This window comes from Apium graveolens, chromosome 2, assembly GCF_009905375.1.
Source record: "Apium graveolens cultivar Ventura chromosome 2, ASM990537v1, whole genome shotgun sequence".
Taxonomy (NCBI): domain Eukaryota; kingdom Viridiplantae; phylum Streptophyta; class Magnoliopsida; order Apiales; family Apiaceae; genus Apium; species Apium graveolens.
The window spans coordinates 256,953,556-256,978,301 of NC_133648.1; positions in this window are offsets into that span (position 1 = coordinate 256,953,556).

Genomic DNA, 24,746 nt, shown 5'->3' on the forward strand with positions numbered 1-24,746 from the left:
GGGGTGGAGAATTTGCATGGATTACAGGAAGCTGAACAAGGCCACGAGGAAGGATCACTTGCCTCTTCCTTTTCTTGATCAGATGTTTAATAGATTGGATGTGCATGAGTACTATTGTCTTATGGATGACTATTCGGGTTATAATCAGATTTGTATTGTTCCAGAAGATCAGGAAAAAACTACTTTCACTTGTTTGTTTGGTACTTTTGCCTTCAGAAGAGTTTCTTTTGGATTGGGTGGTGTACCCGCCATATTTCAGCGATGCATGATGGCTATCTTCTCTGACATGATTGGTCAGAATGTGGAGGTGTTCATGGATGATTTCTCTATGTTTGATGATACTTTTGACGAATACTTGCAAAATCTTGGCGCCGTTTTTAAAAGTTTTGTTGATCTGAATCTGGTTCTCAACTGGGAAAAATGTCACTTTATGGTGCGACAGGGCATTATTCTTGGGCACACGGTCTCTAGTAAAGGTCTTGAGGTGGACAAGGCCAAGGTGGGGGTTATCGAAAACCTTCCTCCACCAATTTCTTTTAAGGGAGTCTGAAGCTTTCTTGGTCATGCAGGTTTCTATCGGCGATTCATCAAGGACTTCTCAAAAATCTCTAAACCCTTGTGCAATCTCCTAGAGAAATATGTCCCTTTCAAGTTTGATGACTAGTTTCTAGCTGCTTTTGAGGTTTTAAAGATGAGTTTGATCACGGCACCGGTCATAACTGCACCTAATTGGGATGAACCTTTTAATATGATGTGTGATGCAAGTGAATATGCAGTTGGAGCAGTTCTTGGGCAGAGAACGAAAAACATATATCATGTGGTTTACTATGCTATTAAGACTCTCAATGGTGCTCAACTGAACTATACTACTACTGAGAACGAGCTATTGGCTGTTGTCTATGGTTTTGAGAAGTTTCGATCTTATTTACTTGGGACGAAGGTGATAGTTTTCACTGATCACGCTGAGATTCGCTATCTTGTCTCGAAGAAGGACTCGAAGCCTAGACTTATTCGATGGGTTCTTTTACTTCAAGAATTTGAGTTGGAGATCAAGGACATAAAGGGTACTGAGAATCAAGTTGTTGATCATCTCTCTCATTTGGAAGATCCAAGTATAACTTCATAGGATAAGACATTGATAAATGAGTCTTTTCCCGATGAGCAGTTATTTGGTATACAAGAGGAAGAACCGTGGTTTGCAGACATTGTTAACTACCTTATGAGTAATATCATGCCTTCAGACTTGTCTTATGCTTAAAGGAAGAAGTTTCTTCATGAGGTGAAGTGGTACATGTGGGATGAGCCCTTCTTGTTTCGGCAAGGAGCTGACCAAATCATCAGGAGATGTATTCCGTACAGCGAAACGGGGGGGGGGGGATCTTGCGAGATTTCCATTCAACTGCGTATGGAGGTCACTATGGTGGAGAAAAGTCAACAGCTCTTATCCTTCAAGCGGGATTCTTCTGGCCTACTTTGTTTAAGGATGCGCATCCATTTTTTTTTTAAAGTGTGATCGATGCCAGCGTGTGGGTAATTTGTCTAAGAGGGATGAGATGCCTCTTAATGTGCTTCTCGAGGTTGAAGTCTTCGATGTTTGGGGAATTGACTTCATGGGGCCATTTGTCCCATCCTGCAATAATCAGTATATCTTGTTGGCGGTTGATTATGTCTCGAAATGGATTAAATTCAAGGCTTTGCCAACAAATGATGCGAAGGTAGTGCTTAATTTTCTTCCTAAGCAGATATTCACAAAGTTTGGGACTCCAAGAGTCATAATCAGTGATGAAGGATCGAATTTCTGTAATCGCAAGTTCACTGCTATGATGCAGAGATATAATGTGAATCATCGCATTGTTACTGCTTACCATCCTCAGACTAATGGTCAAGCTGAGGTGTCTAATAGAGAGATCAAGCGAATTTTAGAGAAAGTTGTGTGTCCATCAAGGAAGGATTGGTCTTTGAAGCTTGATGAAGCTATTTGGGCGTATAGAACAGCATACAGGACTTTTCTTGGCATTTTCTTGGCATGTCGCCGTTTCAGTTGGTTTATGGTAAAGGTTATCATTTGTCCGTGGAGCTAGAGCATAAAGCGTATTGGGCTTTGAAAAAGTTGAACCTTGATTTGGATGTAGCTGGAAAGAAAAGAATGCTTCAATTGAATGAATTCGATGAGTTTCGACTTCAAGCGTATGAGAACAACAAAATGTACAAGGAGAAATTCAAGAGGTGGCACGATAAGGGTCTAGTGCTCAAATTATTTGTGCCAGGAAACAAGTTCTTTTGTTCAACTCTCGTCTCCGTCTTTTTCCGGGAAAGTTGAAGTCGAGGTGGTCAGGGCCGTTTATTATCAAAACTGTATTTTCACATGGAGCGGTGGAGATTTTTGAGAATGATCCAGGCCAAGCATTCAAGGTGAATGGACAGAGGTTGAAGCATTACTATGGGGATATGGCAAACCGTGAGGTGGTTAGTGTTGTTTTATTGTCTACTTGATCTCAGGATTCTACGTCAAGCTAACGACGTAAAGCAATCGCTTCTTGGGAGGCAACCCAAGTTTGTTGTACAATAGTAGATAGAGGAAGAAGAAAACAAGGAAGAAACACAAAAAAATTAGAAAAAAAAATTGGAGTTCAACTACAGAAGCACGGTGCGCCCGCGCTGAAGAGCGGGGCGACCGCGCTGATTTGTCAGTAAGTGCGCGCGCCCGCACTGGTATGTGGGGCGGTCGCGCTGGTTTTCCAGAAGCACGGCGCGCCCGCGCTGCCAGGCGGGGTGGCCGCGCTGAGTCCCTGTGGTAAAAAAAAGCCAGCAAAATAAATAGAAAATTGGGGACTTCATTATAATATCAATTCAAACCTGAATTTTATTCTCCCACATCCCATATTTCCCTCTCCAAATCAATTTTTATCACCCCATTATTCCCATTATTCCCATAATCAATTTCCACTTATTTTCCATAACTAATTCTCTCTGAATTCCTATATATACACACACACACACACACTTATACACACACTTATACACAAACTTCTCCATCACTTCTCAAATTATCAAACACATAAATCTTTCTTATACACTTCTAATCTCTCAAACTTATTCACTTTCAATGGCACCCAAAAGACAACGAACCCAAGTTAGCAGCAGCACACTGATTTTTCGACTGTGGGTGGTGTGAGGCCCAGGTTTTCAACTTCAGAGGCTGAGGCGGAGTATAAGAGGCTGCTTTCGAAGCCTATAGCCAAGGAGCGACGTTTTCTGCCATCGGGGAAGGATGGAAAGTGTAACGCCCTCCAAACCCGGGGTATAAGTCTGGGGGTTACTAGCTAATCACCAAACCTGTACAATCTGAATAACAAATACTCCCTCAGTCCCTTCCAATTGTTTACAAATCCGAGGAAGTGTCCGGCACGCATTTTAAGGTGCATAAAAAGTATAGTTATGTAATTTATTTTTACAATTTTCTTTTTCTGAATAAAAGTTGAATGTTTTAATTTTTATTCAGAAAAACAAAATTGTAAAAAAAAATTACAGAACTATACTTTATATGCACCTTAAAATGCGTGTCGGACACTCTCTAAAAAATGTAAACAATTGAAAGGGACGGATGGAGTAATAAAGAAATGTATCTAAACCCCTTTAACACTAACCTGGATCTTTTAGGTTGAAGTATGAAAACAAGAACCACTAACTACTTTATTACAAACCAAATTTAAAATCTTACAAACTCTCTTTATTACAAACCATTGTCTAACCAGTTTTAAACTAATTTCATCTTTTATTCAAACACACACACTAACTATCTACAGTCCACCTGTTCGGGTAACTCAAAGCTTTCTTCCCGGATTGGGATCAACACCTTGGGTATGAGAGGATCCCGAGGCTTGACCCGCTTCATTACCACTCGAGTCCTGATGGGTTTCATATTCATTCTTAACTTCTGCGCGACTCACTTCAATTATGTCACCTTCGTCTATCACCGGCTCAACCTACCTTGCTGGCTTAGGTTCTTCGAGTTGAGTACTTGAATCACACGATTTGATGCAGAAATCAGCTGGAAATCATGGTTTGATTCTCGACCCGATTCTGAAAATCCCGACTCGGAAAACAGAGTATTTATGATTTTTCTGAATTTTATTTTATTAATTAATTAATAATTAGGCTATTTATAGTAGTGAAATTAATATTTCTAATTAAAATTAAGGCCCTAATTTTACATCTTTCAAAATTTATAAGCCCCTAATTTTATAATTTTTGAGTATTAAAATTTAATTTATAAATATTTTATATATACAATATATATGCCAAAATTTTCCAAAAATTGTGAATAATGCAAAAAAACAAAGAAATGTTATAAATGAAAGTCCTATAATTTTATAAAAATAAAAATGTGATTTTTGTGGGGTTTTTAACATCCAATGGGGCCCAGAAAAGTCATTTTTCGCGAAACAAGAAAATTTATAAAATACCTAGATGTTCAGAATAATACGATGGTAAAAGCCGTTTGATGAAAAATAAGGCCCATTATTTTATTTGAAATATCAGCTATAGAATCATGATTCAGGTTGTATAACTTTTGATATGGAAGCTATAAATGTAAAATAAAATATCTGAAAAATGTTTTAAAAATACCGGAACGACACAGAATGCACGTAACATATAGAAATTAGGGTTTGACCGTTAATTACACATAATTGACACATTAACACACATAATTTATTATAAATATGATATAATACAGACGTAATTTTTTCAAACGTTACATCCTTCCCCCTTAACAGGATTATGTTCTCAGATCTTGCTAAAAAATAAATAAGGATTTCTCTAACATCTCACTCTCAAGTTTCCCGGTTGATTCCTCAATCATAGGGTTTTTCGACAAAACTGGCACTAGAGATACAGAATTATATCTCATCACTTTCTCTTGCCGATCTAAAATTCTTACCGGTTGTTCTACAAAAGACAAGTCAGGTTGGATATCTACCGGTTCATACTCTATTACATGCCTAGAATCAGGATTATATCGCTTAAGCATTGACACGTGAAACACATTATGAATATGTTGCATATGAGGCGGTAAAGCTAATTCATATGCAACTTTTCCCACTTTCTTCAAAATTTCAAATGGTCCGGCATATCGTGGATTTAATTTACCCTTGTTGCCAAATCTGGTCAATCCTTTCCATGGCGATATTTTGAGTAACACGTGCTCTCCTTCCTGGTAGTCCATATCCTTCCTAGCTTGATCTGCATATTTGCGTTATCTATTTTGTGCTGCATCTAGTCGCTTCTGAATAAGTTATATCTTTTCTTTAGTCTGTTGAATTTATTCTGGACCCAAAACCTTGCGTTCTCCAACTTCATCCCAATATACCGGTGATCTACATTTTCTTCCATATAACGCTTCATATGGTGGCATCCCAATGCTTCCATGATAGCTGTTGTTGTAAGAAAATTCAACCAAAGGTAAATTCTCATCCTAACTGCCTTCGAAATCAATTAGACAAACTCATAGCATGTCCTCGATTGTTTGGATAGTTCTTTCACTCTGCCCATTGGTTTGCGGATGATAAGCGGTACTCATGTTTAATTTAGTTCCAAGACATTCTTGAAATTGTCTCCAAAATCTTGAATTGAAATGGGGATCTCGATCAGACCCGATAGATATTGGAACTCCATGTCGCATCAAAATTACCTTGAGATACAAGTGCACTATCTTGTCGAGCGAAAATCTTTCATTAATCAGTAGAAAATGTGCCGATTTTGTTAGTCTGTCAATGATTACCCATATCGCATCATGATTTGCTTTAGTTCTCGAAATCCTACTATAAAATCCATCGCTAGATGTTCCCATTTCCATTCTGAAATATCCAATGGTTGCTGTTATCCACTCGGACGTTGATGTTCTACTTTAACTCGCTGGCATGTGTAGCATTTACGTACCCATTCTGCTATCTCCTTCTTCATATTTGGCCACCAAAAGTTTTCCTTCAAATCGCGGTACATTTTTGTACTTCCTGGATGTATGCAATACTTCAAAATATACGCATCTCGCAATATTTCTTCTTTTAGCTCGGCCACATTAGGGATCCAGATTCTTGATGCAAAGCGTAAGATTCCTTCGTTATCCTTCTGGGTTATAATTTCTTCTCCTATTAAGTCGTCATCTTGACTCATCACTTCTTTTTGACAGCGTCGAGTCTTTTCTAGTAATTCCGGTTGAAAAGTCATAGCGTAGATAGCTTTAGTAGATTCATTGGAAACACAAATTTTGATTTCCAACTTGTCAAATTCCTTGGCTAATTCTTCACATGAAGTTAACAGATTCAATCTTTCTTTCCAGCCCAGCGCATCTGCCACAACATTCGCTTTTCCTGGATGATAATTGATCGTAACATCGTAATATTTAATCAATTCCAGCCATCGGCGTTGTCTTATATTCAGTTCCTTCTGAGTAAAGATGTACTTCAAACCTTTATGATCCATGTAGATTTCACATTTTTCACTGTAGAGATAGTGTCTCCAAAGTTTCAATGCAAATACGATAGCTGCTAATTCTAGATCATGCGTAGGATATTTTTGTTCATGAGGTTTTAGCTGTCTCGAAGCATATGCGATGACGTTACCGTGTTGCATCTGTACACATCCTAATCCGTGGTATGAAGCGTCGCTGTAAATGACAAAATTTTCATGCTTGTCTGGTAATACGAGTACTGGTGCGGTTATTAACCGGTTCTTCAGCTCTTTGAAACTTTCTTCACATTTGTCATCCCATACGAACTTTTTATTTTTTCGAGTAAACTTGGTCAGTGGCGTTGCTATTTTCGCAAAATCTTTGACAAATCTTCTATAGTATCCTGCCAATCCCAAGAAACTTCGTACCTCGGTTGGTGTCTTCGGTTGTTCCCAATTCAACACGGCTTCAATCTTCGCTGGATCAACTTGAATGCCTTCTCTACTGATGATGTGCCCTAGAAATTGTACTTTCTTCAACCAAAATTCGCATTTCGAGAATTTCACGTACAGTTGCTTTTTCCTTACAATTTCCAAAGCAATTCTTAAGTGCCCAGCATGCTCTGTTCATCCAAGTACCTCTTGAATACTCTGTTCATTAGATCCATGAATGTTGCTGGCGCGTTGGTCAAACCGAATGTCATTACCAGAAACTCATAATATCCATATCTAGTACGGAATGCAGTTTTGGAGATATCTTCCGTTCTAATTCTTAATTGATGATAACCCAATCTCAAATCTATCTTCGAAAACCATGCGGCTCCTTTTAGCTAATCGAACAAATCATCAATTCTCGGTAAAGGATACTTATTCTTGATAGTGAGCTTATTCAATTTCCGATAGTCAATGCATAATCGCATGCTGCCATCTTTCTTTTTCACGAACAATACCGGTGCACCCCACGGGGATACACTAGGTCTTATGATATCTCGGTCTAGAAGATCTTGCAATTGCGTTGACAATTCTTTTATCTCGACTGGTGTCATTCGATACGGAGCTTTCAAAACTGGTTCTGTACCTGACGCTAAATCAATCATGAATTAAATTTCTCGGTCTGAAGGTAACCCTGGAAGCTCTTCTGGAAAGACGTCAGGAAATTCACATACAACTGAAATGTCTTATATTTTGGGACTTCCTCTCTCGGTATCTAACATGTAGGCTATATACATTTCACATCTCTGTCGAAGCAATCGTTTAGTCTGCATTACTGTCAGAAATTTCTTCCGCTGTTTTTCACCTTTGAATATTACCGGTGCATTTTTTACAGTTCACAATTTTACTTTCTTGTTCGCGCAATCGATCTGAGCGTTATGACAAGCTAACCAATCCATTCCCAAAATGACGTCAAAACTCTCCTAACTTAAAAGGAATCAATTCTACGGAGAAATAATGTCCGACTATTTCAATATCGCATGCAGGACACACTCGATCTACCGGAACTTGGTCTTCATTCGCTAATTTTATAATTAACGTCTTGTCCAACCATTCAATTCCGCAATGTAACTTATCAAGGAATTCTTCAGAAATAAATGAAAGAGTAGCTCCAGAATCAATTAATACTTTTGAATCTACGGAATTCACCAAAAGCGTACCTGCAATTACACTAGGACTCTGCACTGCTTCTTTCATTGTCATGTTGAAAGTCCTTGCTCTGGGTTGATTAAGCGGTGGTGGAGGAGGTAATGCCAACACTTTCAGAATACCAGCTGTCATTGCTGGTCCTTTGCAATTCCTAGCGATATGCCTTTTCTTTCCACATTGGAAGCAAATAACTTCTGTTGTTTTTCCCGTTGAACATTCGTTAGAATAGTGTCCTTTCTGCTTACATTTGAAACATGTCACATCCGCTTTCACACACGAGTATGTTTTCGTCCACAAATCTTGCAGTACGGTACTGGGACTCTGACAATTCCCTGCTGGCTGGGGGCTTGGAAACGATTACCTATTTTCTGGATACCTTGTCCTATCCTTTTGAAATTCAAATTTGTCCGATCTTGAAATCCCGGCTTCCTGCTAGAGTGGCTTTGGAAACTTCCCTGTCCTCTTTCCTTCTGAGATCTTTCGCTTTCTCCCTCAATAATCAGGGCTTTCTGGACTACGACGGTATACGTTGTTAATTCAAAAACTGTAACTTGTCCACGGATCCACGATCATAATCCTTCTTGAAACCTTTGAACTCATTTTTCTTCAGTATCAACTTGTTCTGGAACAAATCTAGCCAATTCAGTAAATTTGGCTTCATACTCCATCACGGAGATACTTCCCTGCTTCAATTCCAAGAACTTAATCTGCATTTGATTCTTCACATAGCGAGGAAAATATTTTTCTAAGAACAGCTCTTTAAACCTATCTCATGCAATAACATCTTCACCTTCTAAAGCCTTCTTAGATTTCCACCAATAATTTGATTCCCCTTTCAACAAGTAACTAGCAAAGTCAGTCTTTTGGCATTCACCTACCTTCACTAGCTCGAATGCTTTCTCTATTTCTTTCAACCAAGTAGTAGCCTTAATAGGATCTGCTGTTCCCTCAAATTCTGGAGGTTTAACCGACTGAAACTGCTTAAAAGTAACAATAGGTATAGCTGGTGGCATCTGGGGCTCAGGACGCGGTGGCTGTTGTAACATTTGTTGTTGAATCTACTACTGCTGTTGCTGCATCTGTTGTTGCATCATTACCATCTGTTGTTGCATCAGATGGAACATTTGGGTCATGGTATCATTGGTCTGTTCTTCGGAGTTGCTGTTAGAAGTCTCAGTCCTAGTCTTTCTCTTGGGTGCCATTTGCTGATAATAAAACAAGTGATGTCTTTTTAACAGTTTATTAAGCAATTGACAGTAGGTAAGAAAACAATTTATCCTGTATTAACAAAATTTGGATAATAGTTCGGAAACAGATTGCTTAATATAAAAATAGGAAATATAAACAGTTTACTTTAATGTAAAGGCAGGAAATGTAAATAGTTAAATAAAATGTTTGTTCTTCACTTTTTTCCAGAATTTAAAATACGAAAAGATGTAATACAATAAAGTAAAGGTAAATGCTGTAAAACTGTAACGACTGAAATTTAAATAAAAGAAAATTTGAAAAGTTCATTTTATATATCTAATACCAGCTCCAGGTGTGAATGTTTGGTATACAAAAAGTCTCGTCCTGCTGGTCATGGTTACTGCTACAAGTCAGGCTAACTGCTACACAAATACACTACTCACTATACCATACTAGGCTGCATCTATGTACATCTGTCATCTCACTACGTCAGTCCTTTGTAGTCAAAATCTCAGATCCCGGCGGTATACGCCTCAACTCATCTCGGAGTATCTGAACCAACATCTGTGCTAAACGGAAAATCCTATAAAACTCCGCAAAAGAAGGCGGCCCGTCATGTGTCAAGCCATCTAACTCCCATGTAGCACTCATTAAGGTAGACTTTAACCTCTGTCTCATCATATAATCTAGCTATAATGCGGCTAACGGTCCTCGGTCTCTCTGATCAAACAAGTACATAATCTCCCTATACCGTGCTCTCTAATACTCGGCGTCATTTCTCATCATACTATAGTCATGATACGGTACCATATGTGGCTATGCAAAATTACCTACTGACTCCTGTGACTGAACCCTCGGTATCCCTGTAACACCCTGATGTGGGGCTCCCAAATGTAACTCTACCTCATGCTCACCCATACCCTCGAATGGAACCATCTGGAATATCTCTAGCTCTTGAGCATGTACTGGAATAGGAGGTAATACTGGTGGTGATGGAACCTCTGGCTCAATCACTGGCATGAACTGATGCTCTACTGGCAATGGAGGTGGAAGCATCGGCTCGAAGAACTCTAACGGATCAAACAACTCTACTAGGTCATGAACTATCCCTGACACTGGTGGTGCTGGATACTGAGGCAATGGTGGAGGAGGTGAAAGAGGTGGAAACATATAATCAGACACTGGTGGAACCACTGGTGCAACTGGTCCTGTCACAGTCCTCTCGGATGAACCTGAATATCCTGATAATGCCATCTAATAATATACCAAAGAAAGAAGAAAGGTCACTAAATTATTCTTAGAACTAACACCTTCCTATCCTAATCTTGCCTAAATCCTAACACCACTCTTCCTAGTTGACTATTTCTATCCTATGTGATCTCCCTATCTTATCTTAATCCTAATGTTCTTATTTTCAGGGACCAAACCTACAGCTCTGATGCCAAACCAGTAACGCCCACCAGACCCGGGGTATAAGTCTGGGGGTTACTAGCTAATCACAAAACCTGTACAATCTGAATAACAAATAATAAAGAAATGTATCTAAACCCCTTTAACACTAATCAGGATCTTTTTAGGTTGAAGTATGAAAACAAGAACCACTAACTACTTTATTACAAACCAAATTCAAAATCTTACAAACTCTCTTTATTACAAACCATTGTCTAACACAGTTTTAAACTAGTATCATCTTTTATTCAAACACACACACTAACTATCTACACTCCACCTGTTCAGGTAACTCAAAGCTTTCTTCTTGGATTGGGATCAACACATTGGGTATGAGAGGATCCCGAGGCTTGACCCGCTTCTTTACCACTCGAGTCCTGATGGGTTTCATATTCCTTCTTAACTTCTGCGTGACTCACTTCAATTATGTCACCTTCGTCTATCACAGGCTCAACCTGCCCTGTTGGCTTAGCCTCTTCGATTTGAGTACTTGAATCACATGATTTGATGCAGAAATCAGCGGGAAATCATGGTTTGATTCTCGACCCGATTCTGAAAATCCCGACCCGGAAAACAGAGAATTTTCTGATTTTTCTGAATTTTAATTAATTAATTAATAATTAGGCTATTTATAGTAGTGAAATTAATACTCCTAATTAAAATTAAGGCCCTAATTCTACATCTTTTAAAATTGATAAGCCCCTAATTTTATAATTTTTGAGTATTAAAATTTAATTTATAAATATTTTATATATACAATATATATGCCAAAATTTCCCAAAAATTGTGAATAATGCAAAAATACAAAGAAATAGTATAAATGAAAGTCCTATAATTTTATAAAAATAAAAATGTCATTTTTGTGGGGTTTTTAACACCCAATGGGGCCCGGAAAAGTCATTTTTCGAGAACCAAAAAAATTTATAAAATACCTAGATGTTCAGAATAATGCGATGGTAAAAGTCGTTTGATGAAAAATAAGGCCCATTATTTTATTTGAAATATTAGCTATAAAATCATGATTCGGGTTGTATAACTTTTAATATGGAAGTTATAAATGCAAAATAAAATATCTTAAAAATATCTTAAAAATACCGGGACGACACAGAATGCATGTAACATATAGCAATTAGGGTTTGACAGTTAATTACACATAATTGACACATTAACACACATAATTTATTATAAATATGATATAATACAGACGTAATTTTTCCAGACGTTACAGTAAGTTGCTGAAGATGATTGTGGGGATGGGGTGGATAGCTTTTTGTGAGGCACCCGTTGCGGTACTCATGAGTGTGGTTCGCAAGTTCTATGCAAATACAAAGGTGGAGAAGAATAGTTTCAGTGTGGTGTGGGGATTGACGGTGGACTATAGTGCTAAGGCGATTCAGAGGGTGATTGAGCAGCCTGAGAGGAGGCCAGAACATGAGAATTGGAATGAGAAGACGGGGGATGACTTTAACTTGGATTTGATCGTTGTTACCCTGTGTGTGCCTGAGACTCACTGGAAGTTCAAGAAGGGCACGAACGAGTATTTCACTTTCCTTGTCTCGTGCATGAACATGTTTGCACGTGCATGGAATTTCTTTATTTGTGCCAACATCATGCCATCTTCTCATGTGCATGATGTTACGGTGGAGCGTGCACATTTATTGTGGGGGTTTCTTCAGGGAGATTATGTGGATCTCGGGATGGTGATTTATCAGGGTACTCTAAGATTCTTGCAAGGGAGTACTAGGGGTTCTATACCCTATACGTCCATTGTGAAAACGAACTTATCTTACGGACTATCGACGAATACGATAATCATATTACAATTAAGAATTTAGAATTGTACAAATTAAAATCCAAGTACTAGGTTTCAAAGCATAAAGAATTTATGAGAAAGGATTTACCCCGAAAATCGCTTACGAAGATTTATTACGAAAATGAATAAACGACCAAGCGAATATGTAAGCGAATAAATAAATGAACCAAGGCCATGAAAATCCCACCCAAATTAATTATCAATAAATTATTTAAGATAGATAATTAAATTAAAAATTAAGTAAAAGATAATATTTTTAAAATAAGAATCCATGTTTTATAATTAAAGTGCCTAGTCAAGTGTGGTGTGAAAGCTAATACTTAGGCTTGAATAAGAAGCATCTTATTGAACACACCTTATACATACACAATACATATCACAAATATCATCCAATACTTCCAAAGGAAGCCAAACCAATCAACTTTTTTTTTTCTCTCTCTCTCTTCAAGAACAATGCTGATTTTCAAGAACAATGAGGAAAGAAAAATTCAAAACTCACATTCTACCCATTCAAAAATCACCAAATTTTTATCAAACCTCTTTAATATCATGGGTAAGTTATGCACCAAATTTCATGCCCATTCATGAAGTTTTCGATTTTATAAAAATGTTTGAAGTTGAGGGTGAACAGTAACTCCGAAAATCACTAACTTGTTTTCTTGATTTTTCTTGGAAGTTTAAGGTTCCTAAAGCTATACCAAGGCTTCATAAAGGATCTTAGAAATTTATTAAGTATTAATAAGCTTCAAGGAAGGTATAAACTTCATCCACCCTTTAATTTACTTGAGTTATAAGATTAAGTTTGAGTTATGTTTAAGTGCGTGTTAGTTCATTGAGTATGGATTATAAAAAGTTGGTATTGGATGGTTGATGGTTATGGATTGATGTTGGTGATGATTTAATATATTTTAGGGACTGGTCTTTCAAGAAATATGAAGAAATCGGTGTTTGAGTCGTCAAATAAATTAGCATAGTTAAAACCAGGAATCGTTACGCGTATAGCCGTCGTAATGTCCGCTTATACTGTTTTAAGCAAGAAATACGAGCTGTAAATTTAATAGTTTTATACACCAATGGACATTGATGTAAAGTTCTTGTTTTCTTATTTTCAACCATATAAATATCGTGCCAAGACGATCTACGGATTAGGAGAAAAGCTCGTTTTAGTGAAAGTAATCGAGAAAACCAAACTACTACCTAGTGCTGACTTTGAGGGTATAATTAAGGCCCTTAAATATTGTTTAAAATCATGAAACTTGGTCATTAACTTACTTATACAGTGAGGAAGACCTCATCTTCTCCTTCGTTTCTCTCCTCCTCTGTTCACTGTTTCGCCGCTATGTTCATTCCGGTTCGTTTTTCCGGTGAGTGGCCGTGCTCGGTTGCTTTGGTTTTCTCTGTGATTGTGTGCTTATACATATATATATATATATATGAGTATGCAATTGGTTGTAGCTTTTGTGTTGACTTCTTTTATTTTCCAATCGCCGCCTCCTTCTCCTATTTCGGTGAGGGGCGTGTGGCATTGTGTCGGTGCCGCTGCACGCGCGCGCGCGTTTGCGGCCGTGTCCCTGTTGTTCTATTATTGTTGTTGGCTGGATTAATTCAGTTAATCTGCATTTAATTCTAATTATTTTATTTAATTGCAGGAATTTTGATTATTAGTCATGATATAAATTATGCGGGAACATTTTTATAATTAATCGGTGAGATTCGTATGGAAACCCGAAATTTATCGGGTACTGACAAATTTTCTCGCCATCCGCGATGACTTTTTACGAGCGGACGGTGGACCGTGATGATTATTATCTGATTCCTAAATTTTATAAATAAATAAAATAATCCGCGTAACTGATTATGTATATAAATGATTTTAGGAATTTAAAATTGCATTGCGAGTTGTGAATTGTGACTTGTTGTGAAATTTGGACGTCGATTATGTTTCGATGGGCAGGCTTATATATAGAGGAGTCTTTGACGAAATTTTTCCAAAAATCTATTTTAAATAAGAGAAAATGTACTTTAATATACAAAATGTTTTATCCTTATGTGAATACAGATTATGTGATTATGTGTATAGTTATTATACGAGTCGGGTCATCGAAAGGGGTTATTAGGAATCGAGGATATCAAGTAAGTCGGTGTAACTGATTAGGGTATTTTGTTATTGTAGATCCCAGTCGAGTTTCGCCAGGACCGAAGTCAGCGTAAAAGCTACTTAGAGTTTCCGAAAGCGTTGCAAGGCAAGTACCCTGACCATTCTTTTATAATTCAGTACGTATGAATAAACTGTTATTTTTAATCTCGTAAAGGAACATAAATGATTTAAGTTACGTATCCCCTGTAGTTATAAATTACTGTTTTAAACCTGTTTTGGGGAAAAGTAACTTCGAAAGGTACCTATCTCGAATGAAAATGATTTGTGAACTAATTTTACGTGTGCTGTTAAAATGAATGGTTTGAAATGAGATAGGTACAAGTGATTTTGAAAACTGGATAAAACGATCAGATAAGGGATACATAGGGGCCAAAGTAGGCCTATTGAGGTGGTGTAAGAGGCTAATTCGGTTGCGCGCACTATATAACCGATTAGTCCAACAGGTCAGAGACCTAGCTAGTCTCTGAGTTCCGTAACATGTAAATGGGATAGCAGTTAGAGCCATCTGGTGTTGATAGCCTGATCAGCTGTCTTCACATATCCGTTCCGTATCTGACTTGGCTTTGTGATTCCCATAAGGTAATGAGTAATTAGTACAGTGGTTTATAAATATGAAAAACATGCTAAAATTGGAATCTGGTACTTACACAGCACACTACTACGTTATTTTATTAAAAGCATGCTAGTCAGTGATATCCAGTTATCTCAGTTTTTCTTTATATAATGTTGTTAGAATGATTTACGGATTTCAGATTTCATGTTGATTATAGTTTTGTTCCTATAAATGTTTACATTACTTTTTTTGATATTCATATGTTGGTACTGCTGAGCGATTATGATCACCCTTGCAACCTGTTATATATATATATATATATCGCAGATGCCTAGAAGACCAAGCAGACCTTGGCAGAATCGTGTCTCCGCCCCTTCCGGACCCAGCTCCTCAGAGGTAGTTAGTATGAGATCACATGCGGTCTATGAGTTATTGAATAAGTTAGTGTGTGTGTCAGACTTTTAAATAAATGGGTTGTAATAATGTGTAGCCTGGATCATACTTGAACCTGGATCGTATCTTGGTTCAGGATCGAGTTAATTTATTTTAATAATAATCATGTTGTTTAAATTTTCTAGTAATTGGGTTTGGTGACGTCAACTCCTGACCCCGGGGTTGAGGCCGTCACAGTTGGTATCAGAGCTACAGGTCAAGTCCCTGATTCAGATTAGGGATTGTGTCGAATAGGTGTAGAATTGTGTCTTAAGGTGTGAGTCAGCAACTGATATAGATGATCAAACCTTAGAGTCAGTCGAGGGTTCCGACGGCGTTACCCTGGCATTTATTAATGTTTTGATAGAATTGTCTTGACCTTGTTGTGTCTTTCCTTTATATTTATTCTGTTGGCATTGGCCTATTGTGATATCTAGTTCTCCATCCCGGGAGAACCCATTAGACTCGGATAGTTCTGACTCCGAGAGGAGCATGGATGTTATAGCTGAGGAGACTCCATTGCCTCCCCCATCAGTTCCTTCATTTATACCGAGGGATATTCCTGGACCTAATCTCGTCCTCACTGGGTACGTAGGTCTGTGTCTGATGTTAAGGATTTTCCTCCCGATTGTGGTCCCAGTTCTTCCTCTTCGAGATCTCCGGTTCCTCCCTTTTCCCCTAGCGGTACCTCTTCCCCAATTCCATACCATGTTCACCAAGCGGTGGATAAATCTTTCAATAGAGAGCAGAGTCCGGGGCTGGCTGCACAGCTTGACCAGATACCAGTTGGACCTTCCCAGGGCATCCCTGCCCCTTCACCTGATGTGGAGGCCCGTGTGCGATCTTTGATCCAGACTGCTGTTGAGAGGGCTAGATCCATTGACCATTTTATTAGCTCAGAGCTCAGAGTCATTCAGTATCAGGACCTGGTGAACTGGTTGGTGTTTGAGTTAGGTTCTGTCGGTGGTAGTGGCAGTGGTTAGACCAGGGTTGCAGCAGAGGGATACAGAGCTCAGAGTTGGCTTTCAGGAGTTCTGTAGTTGTTTTATTTATATATGTACATTATGTTGTGGTAGTTTGTAGTAGGAGGAGGTTGTTATGCAACCAGTTTTGTTGTGTATTCGGATGGTTACTTTTCAGTTGTATCAGTTGGATTTCTGTTGGATGTTATATAGCTGCTTTATTCTATTGTTTAGTTTTTATATATACTTGTGCGTTGTTATTATTGTTGTTACTATTATTGTTGCTTCTGTCGCTGGTATTTCTAGATTATGATCATTCACTCAGGATGGATCCAATTAAACTGAGGATGAGGACATTGTCTTAGTGGCAACACTCTCCTGATACATATGTATAAACTGCTTGGAGCAATCCATTTTCTTATATATGACTGTTATGTTTCAGGAGAATGCCACTAAAGAAGAATTCTCAACCCAATAACGGATCTGCTGGGGATCCCTCCATGAGTGAATTGATAGATTTGTTACGTCAACAGTCTACTCAACTGGCCCAACAACAACAACAATTCCAGCAGCAGCAACAACAACAGCAACAACAGCAGCTTATACAGCAACAACAACATCAAATCCAACAGCAACAGCTGCAAATCCAGCAGCAGCATGAGATGAGGGGGACAAACCAGGTTGTTAGTTTTAAGTCTTTCCAGACGGTGAAACCCCCAGAGTTTAAAGGTGAAGTGGATCATGTTGCTGCTAGGATATGGTTGAAGGAAATGGAGAAGGCTTTTGCACTCACCAAGGTGAGTGAGGATTTAAAGACATATTATGCTAGTTATTTTTTGAAGAATGATTCAAACTATTGGTGGGAGTATACGCGAGCCTTGGAAGGAGAAGGTCCTATTCCATGGACCCGATTTACAGAACTGTTCTTGGAAAAATACTTTTCGGATTATCTCCAGTGTCAGATGGAGATGAAGTTTTTGGAGTTGAAGCAAGGAGACAGGAGTGTCACAGAATACGAAGCTAAGTTTACGGAGTTGGCCTGCAAAGCACCAGAGTATGTGAGTTCGGAAGCTCAGCGAGGGAAGCGGTTTCAACAAGGGTTGAATCCAGAGATAAGGAGTGGAGTTGTAGCCTTACAACTCAAGACATATACTTTGGTAGTTCAAGCGGCCTTAGTGATAGAAAGTGATCAGAGGTTAGCTGCTAAGGAGCAAGGTGAGAAGAAAAGGAAGTATGAAAGTGGACCTGCCAAGTCAGAATCAGGAGGAGTAAGTCAGAAGTTTTAGCACCAGTTTGGAAAGAATAAGGATAGGAAGTTCAAGAGAAAGAATTTCCCCCAGGCTAGGACCAGTACCACTTCAGTTAGTTCTACCCCGACAAGGTTTAGCAAGCCAGTGATCGACTGTAAGACATGCGGAAAGAAGCACAGTGGTCAGTGCAAAGAAAATGTCAATTGTTTTAAATGTGGCCAGAAGGGTCATTATTCCACGGAGTGCAAGTCTGAGATCCAAGGGGTAACCTGTTTTAGTTACGGTAAAGTGGGGCATATTGCTAGGAATTTCAAATCAGTAACCCAAGGTAGTGTTGGAAGGAGCGTGTCCCAAGGACCAGCAACCAATACTGCTAGAGCTAGAACCTTTAAAATGACCAAGAAATCTCCAGCTCATGATTCCGATGTAGTTGCAGTTACGCTTTCTCTTAATTCGGTACCCGTTAACGTTTTATTTGATTCGGGAGCATCCAAATATTTTATATCTATGAACTGTGTGAATAAAATGCAATTGATGTTGGAAGACTTAGATGAACCTTTGACCATAGAGGTGGCTAATAAGGATAAAGTACCCGTAAGTCAATTCTGTCCTAAGTGCTCCATAGAGATTTCAGGATATACTTTCCCTGCCGACCTAATACCTTTTGAGTTAGGAGACTTCGATGTTATTCTAGGCATGGATTGCTTATCTCTGTATAAGGCAAATATTGACTGCAAGAAAACGGGAGTTGTTATGTATACCACAGATAATAAAAGGATCAGCTATCAAGGACAGAGGCAGGACAAGAAGTTCCTTTCAGTATTAAATTGTTGCGGCAAGGGTGTGAAGCATATTTGGCTCATGTGGTGGATACGAAGAAAGAGACTCCTACCTTGGACGAGATTCCCATAGTAAGGGAATTTCCCGACGTCTTTCCGGAAGAGTTGCCAGGATTACCACCTAATCGAGAGATAGAGTTCTCCATTGATATGATACCTGGAGCTGAACCAGTTTCCAAAGCTCCATATCGAATGGCTATAGTAGAAATAAAAGAATTGGACAAACAACTTCAGGAACTATTAGATAAGGGAGTTATCTGACCCAGTATTTCTCCGTGGGGTGCTCCAGTGCTATTCGTAAAGAAGAAAGATGGAAGTATGAGATTGTGCATTGACTACAGAGAGCTGAACAAGTTGACAATAAAGAACAAGTATCCCTTGCCAAGGATTGATGATTTATTTGACCAGCTAAAAGGAGCATGTTATTTCTCAAAGATTAACTTAAGGTCTGGCTACCACCAACTGAAGATAAAGCCCGAAGATATTCCCAAGACTGCATTCAGAATAAGGTATGGCCATTATGAGTTCTTAGTGATGTCGTTCGGATTGACCAATACACCAGCGAATTTTATAGATTTAATGAACCGGGTGTATAAGGAGTACTTGGATAAGTTTGTTATTGTATTTATTGATAACATCCTCATCTATTCAAAGACTCCAGAAGATCACGCAACGTATCTACGGATTGCCCTTCAGAGGTTGAGAGAAAAGCAACTATATGCAAAGTTTTCCAAGTGCGAGTTTTGGTTGTCAGAATTACAGTTTCTTGGACATGTGGTAAGTAAGGAAGGTATCAAGGTAGACCCTGTGAATATTGAAGCCGTATCCAAGTGGGAGCAACCGAAACTCCGATGGAAGTAAGAAGTTTTCTTGGACTAGCAGGTTATTACCAAGGTTTGTAAAGGATTTCTCTAAGATTGTATCTCCATTAACCAAGTTAACCAGGAAGAATGAGAAGTTCATTTGGACGGAAAAGTGTGAAGAAAGTTTTCAGGAATTGAAAAGGATGTTAGTGACAGCTCCAGTACTAGCATTGCCAGATGAGATGGGAAACTTTGTGATTTATAGTGATGCTTCTTTGAAAGGTTTAGGTTGTGTACTAATGCAGCATGACAAAGTTATCGCCTATGCCTCTAGACAACTAAAGCCTCATGAGCAGAAGTATCAAGTCCATGATCTTGAGTTGGCAGCTATAGTTTTTGCTTTACAATTGTGGAGACATTACCTGTGTGGAGAGAAGTGTGATATTTACACGGATCATAAGAGCCTGAAGTACATATTTACGCAAAAGGATTTGAACATGAGACAAAAAAGGTGGCTGAAATTGATCAAGGACTACGATTGTTCAATCAGTTATCACTCAGGCAAAGCCAATATGGTGGCTAATGCCTTGAGCAGAAAAGAGAAGTTGAATATGGTTCAGATTGCGGACAAACTAGCGCGAGACTTAGAAAAGATGGAGATTGAAGTTCGAGTACCAAGTGGAAATTAGGAGCAACTGTACGAGATTAACTTCCAACCAGCGTTGATGGAAAAGATCAAAAGGTGTCAAGAAGGAATTATGGAACAAGAGTTGGATACTTTGATAGGAGAAGAATTGTATACCCAAAAGGATAACCAAGGTTTTTTTAGATTTTCCTCCAGAATTTGGATTCCTAATATGACGGAACTAAAGAATGAAGTGTTACACGAAGCGCACACCTCTCAATTTTCTATCCACCCTGGTAGCACTAAGATGTACCAAGACTTGAAGAGAAACTTTTGGTGGCCAGGAATGAAGAAGGATATTGCCAATTGGGTTAGCAAATGTCACATGTGCCAAACAGTAAAAGCAGAACATTAACAACCAAGTGGATTATTACAACCCTTGGAGATTCCCCAGTGGAAGTGGAAAGAGATTGCGATGGATTTTGTAGTGGGATTGCCAAAGATGAGAGCAAATCACGACACCATTTGAGTAATCATTGATAGGCTGACCAAGTCGGCGCATTTTCTTCCAATCAATGAAAGGTATTCTTTGGAAAAAATAGTTAAGTTATATTTGGATGAGATAGTGACCAAGCATGGAGTTCCTGTGTCCATAGTGTCAGATCGAGACCCGAGGTTCAATTCTAGGTTTTGGACCAAGTTCCAAGAATGTTTGGGAACTAAGTTGAATATAAGCACCACTTATCATCCTTAAACAGACGGTCAAAGTGAGAGAACCATTCAAACCATAGAGGATATGTTAAGAGTTCGTGTCTTGGATTTTAAGGGAATTGGGACGAACACTTACCTTTGATTGAATTTTCGTAGAACAACAGCTACCATGCCAGCATTGGAATGCCGCCTTACGAAGTATTGTATGAACGTAGGTGTAGATCACCATTATATTGGGATGAAATAGGAGAAAAGAATGTGTTAGGCCCTGAGTTGGTTCAGCAGACTAAAGATGCAGTGGTATTGATTCGGAAAAGGTTAGAAGCGGCCCAGGATAGGAAGAGAAAGAATGCAGATTTGCATAGAAAGGATATGAACTTCGAGATAGGAGCACAGGTATTACTAAAGGTATCACCTTGGAAATGATTAGTACGATTTGGTTAGAAAGGTAAACTTAGCCCCAGATTTATAGGACCATTTGAAGTTTTGAAAAAAGTAGGGAAAGTTGCCTACGAGATAGCGTTGTCGCCACAGTTGCAGCACATCCATAATGTGTTCCATGTATCCATATTGAAGCCCTATGTTCCTGATTCGAATCAGATTATAGAGTACGAACCCATTGAGCTTCAGCCAGATTTGTCCTACGGGGAACAACCGATCCAAATCTTATACCGTAAAGAGCGAGTCCTTAGGAATAAGTCGATCCCCATAGTGAAAGTTTTATGGAGAAATCCTAGAGTAGAAGAGTCTACTTGGGAATTGGAGTCAGACATGCTTGATAAATATCCTCATTTGTTTAGCTAAGTCAAATTCTGGGGACAAAATCTTTTTAAGGGGGAAAGGATATAACGACTCGTATATTTTCTATTATTTTTATTATTTTAAAAGTGTAATAATTGAGTAAATAATTAAATAAAATATGTGTATTGGTTTTGGCAACACTGTGTTGATGTTTATATTGTGTCTGTGATTTATTGGTATATAGGTTGGAATTTTTGTGATTTATGATTGAGTAATGCGGTTTTGTTTCGCTTGTAAAAGTGATTCTATTACAGTTTTAAATCCATAAATATTTGGATTGCCTCTAAAATTAGTTTTATGATTTTATAATTTTAATAATTATTTTTAGGATTTTATAAAATTGAGAAATTAATATTTCATTAATTATTTATCTTTAAATAATTTTCTGATTGTGTTTATTTGTAAAATCCATATTTAATTCAAGAATTCTTCAAAAATTACGAAACTCATATTTTATGAAGCTTATAATATTCTGAGAATTTTAAAATTATTTTGTAAATTTTTGGGATTTATTTCGTCCGCGCATCATTTTGTTTAATTGTTATAAGCGGGTATAAATTGTGTTTTAAAAATTGTTCTAAAAATTTCAAAATTTATGTTTTTATAAACTTCGGGATTTTTGTGACATTTTAAGACTATTTTTAGAATTTTCCGCGATTGTTTTATGTGCACCTCAGTGCGTCTATTTGAGAAAGTGAGCCAGAATTTCGGACTATTCGATATTAGGGGACACGTGTCAAAATTCTATACAATAATTTTGACACATTTCCATTCCAATTGATACGTGTTAGTAGGAGATTAAAAAGAAAAAAAATAAACAAAAACCACCCCCACCCCCTGTGCTCGCCCCTGTCTCAGTCTCTTTTACTCTTTCATCTCGTTTCTCTCTTTTTCTTCTTCTCCTTCATTTCTCTCCTCCTCTGTTCACTGTTTCATCATTGTGTTCATTCCGCTGAGTGGCCGTGCTCGGTTGCTTTGGTTTTCTCTGTGATTGTGTGCTTATACATATATATGGGTATGCAATTAGTGGTAGCTTCTGTGTTGACTTCTTTTATTTTTCGATCGCCACCTCCTCCTCCGATTCTGGTGAGGGGCCTGTGGCGTTGTGTTGGTGCCGCTGCACGCGCGCGCATGTGTGCGGCCGTGTCACTGTTGTTATGTTATTGTTGTTGGCTGGATTAATTCAGTTAATCTGAATTTATTTCTAATTATTTTATTTAATTGCAGGAATTTTGATTGTTATTCATGATATAAATAAATTTATGCGGGAAAATTTTAATAATTAATCGGTGAGATTCGTATGGAAACCTGAAATTTATCAGGTACCGACGAATTTTGCCGCTGTCCGCGATGACTTTTTACGAGCGGACGGTGGACCGTGATGATTGTTATCTGAGTCCTTAATTTATATATAAACAAAATAATTTGCGTAACCGATTATGTATATAAATGATTTTGGGAATTTAAAATTGCATTGCGAGTTGTGAATTGTGACTTGTTGTGAAATTTGGAAGTCGATTATGTTTCGACGGGCAGACTTATATATAGAGGAATCGCTGTCGAAATTTTTCCAAAAATCTATTTTAAATACGAGAAAACGTACTTTAATATACAAAACGTTTTATCCTTATGTGAATACAGAATACATGATTATGTGTATAGTTATTATACGAGTCGGGTTATCGAAAGGGATTATTAGGAATCGAGAATATCAAGCATGTCGGTGTAACTGATTAGGGTATTCTGTTATTGTAGATCCCATTCGAGTTTTTCCAGGACCGAAATCAGCGTAAAAGCTACTTAGGGTTTCTAAAAGTGTTGCAAGGAAAGTACCTTGACCATTCTTTTATGGTTTAGTACGTATGAATAAACTGTTATTTTTAATCTCGTAAAAGAACATAAACGATTTAAGTTACGTATCCCCTGTAGTTATAAATCACTGTTTTAAACCTGTTTTGGGGAAAAGTAACTTCGAAAGGTACCTATCTCGAATGAAAATGATTTGTGAACTTGTTAGATATATTTGAGATGGCATGTCTAATATATTTCATGTTTAGATTTCAGATCTTAACAAACAGGAAATATCAGTACTTGCTAGAATCAGTACTTACTGGAAGTCAGAACTTAAGGATATCAGGACTTCGATTATCAGAAGATAATATCACAAGATGGATATCAGAACTTAAGTACTGAAGGACTAACAGTTAAGGAAGGAAGCTGATTTACAGGAAAGAAGATCGAGACTAATTCAAAAAGAAGATATGCATGGAAAAAGTTAGAGGACTTAAAGAATTGTATAAGATATCTAATTGATATATTTTAGGAGACATAATTATATTCCATATCAATTAGAAGTTATCTTGTAACTGTGTACTATATAAACAAAGACATAGGTTTACACTATATGTGTTATCATTATCGAGAAGATTATACATTGTAACCTAGCAGCTCTCGTTATATTTGTTCATCACTGAGAGAGAACAGTTCCATGGTAACAGAGTTTATTATATCGAATATATCTGTTTAATGTTACTTGTGTTCGAAATTGATTTTATTGTATTCTACACTGTATTCAACCCCCTTCTACAGTGTTGTGACCTAACAATTGATATCATAGCCTATATATTAACACACATACAGTAAAGATCCAAAACAATCATGCCTGAAGAAGCAGAAAATCCAACCAAGCCCGCCAAAACTGAAGAAACTCAAAAGACATAAATCCACAGTCGATATGAGACTATAAGGGTTCCCATACTAAGACCTTCTGAGTACCCCATATGGAAAGTGAAGATGGCTATGTTTCTGGAAGCTACAGATCCAGAATACCTTGACAGAATTAATGAAGGACCACATAAGCCAACCAAGCTCTCTGTTATAGTTGCAGATCATCCAACAAAGACCATACCAAAGGAGAAAAGTGAGTACACAGCTGAAGATATCTCATCCATTGCCAAGGATGCAAAGGTAAGGCATTTGTTGCATAGTGCCATTGATAATGGCATGTCAAACAGGGTAATTCACTGCAAGACTGCAAAGGAGATATGGGATGCCTTGGAGACAAGATTCCA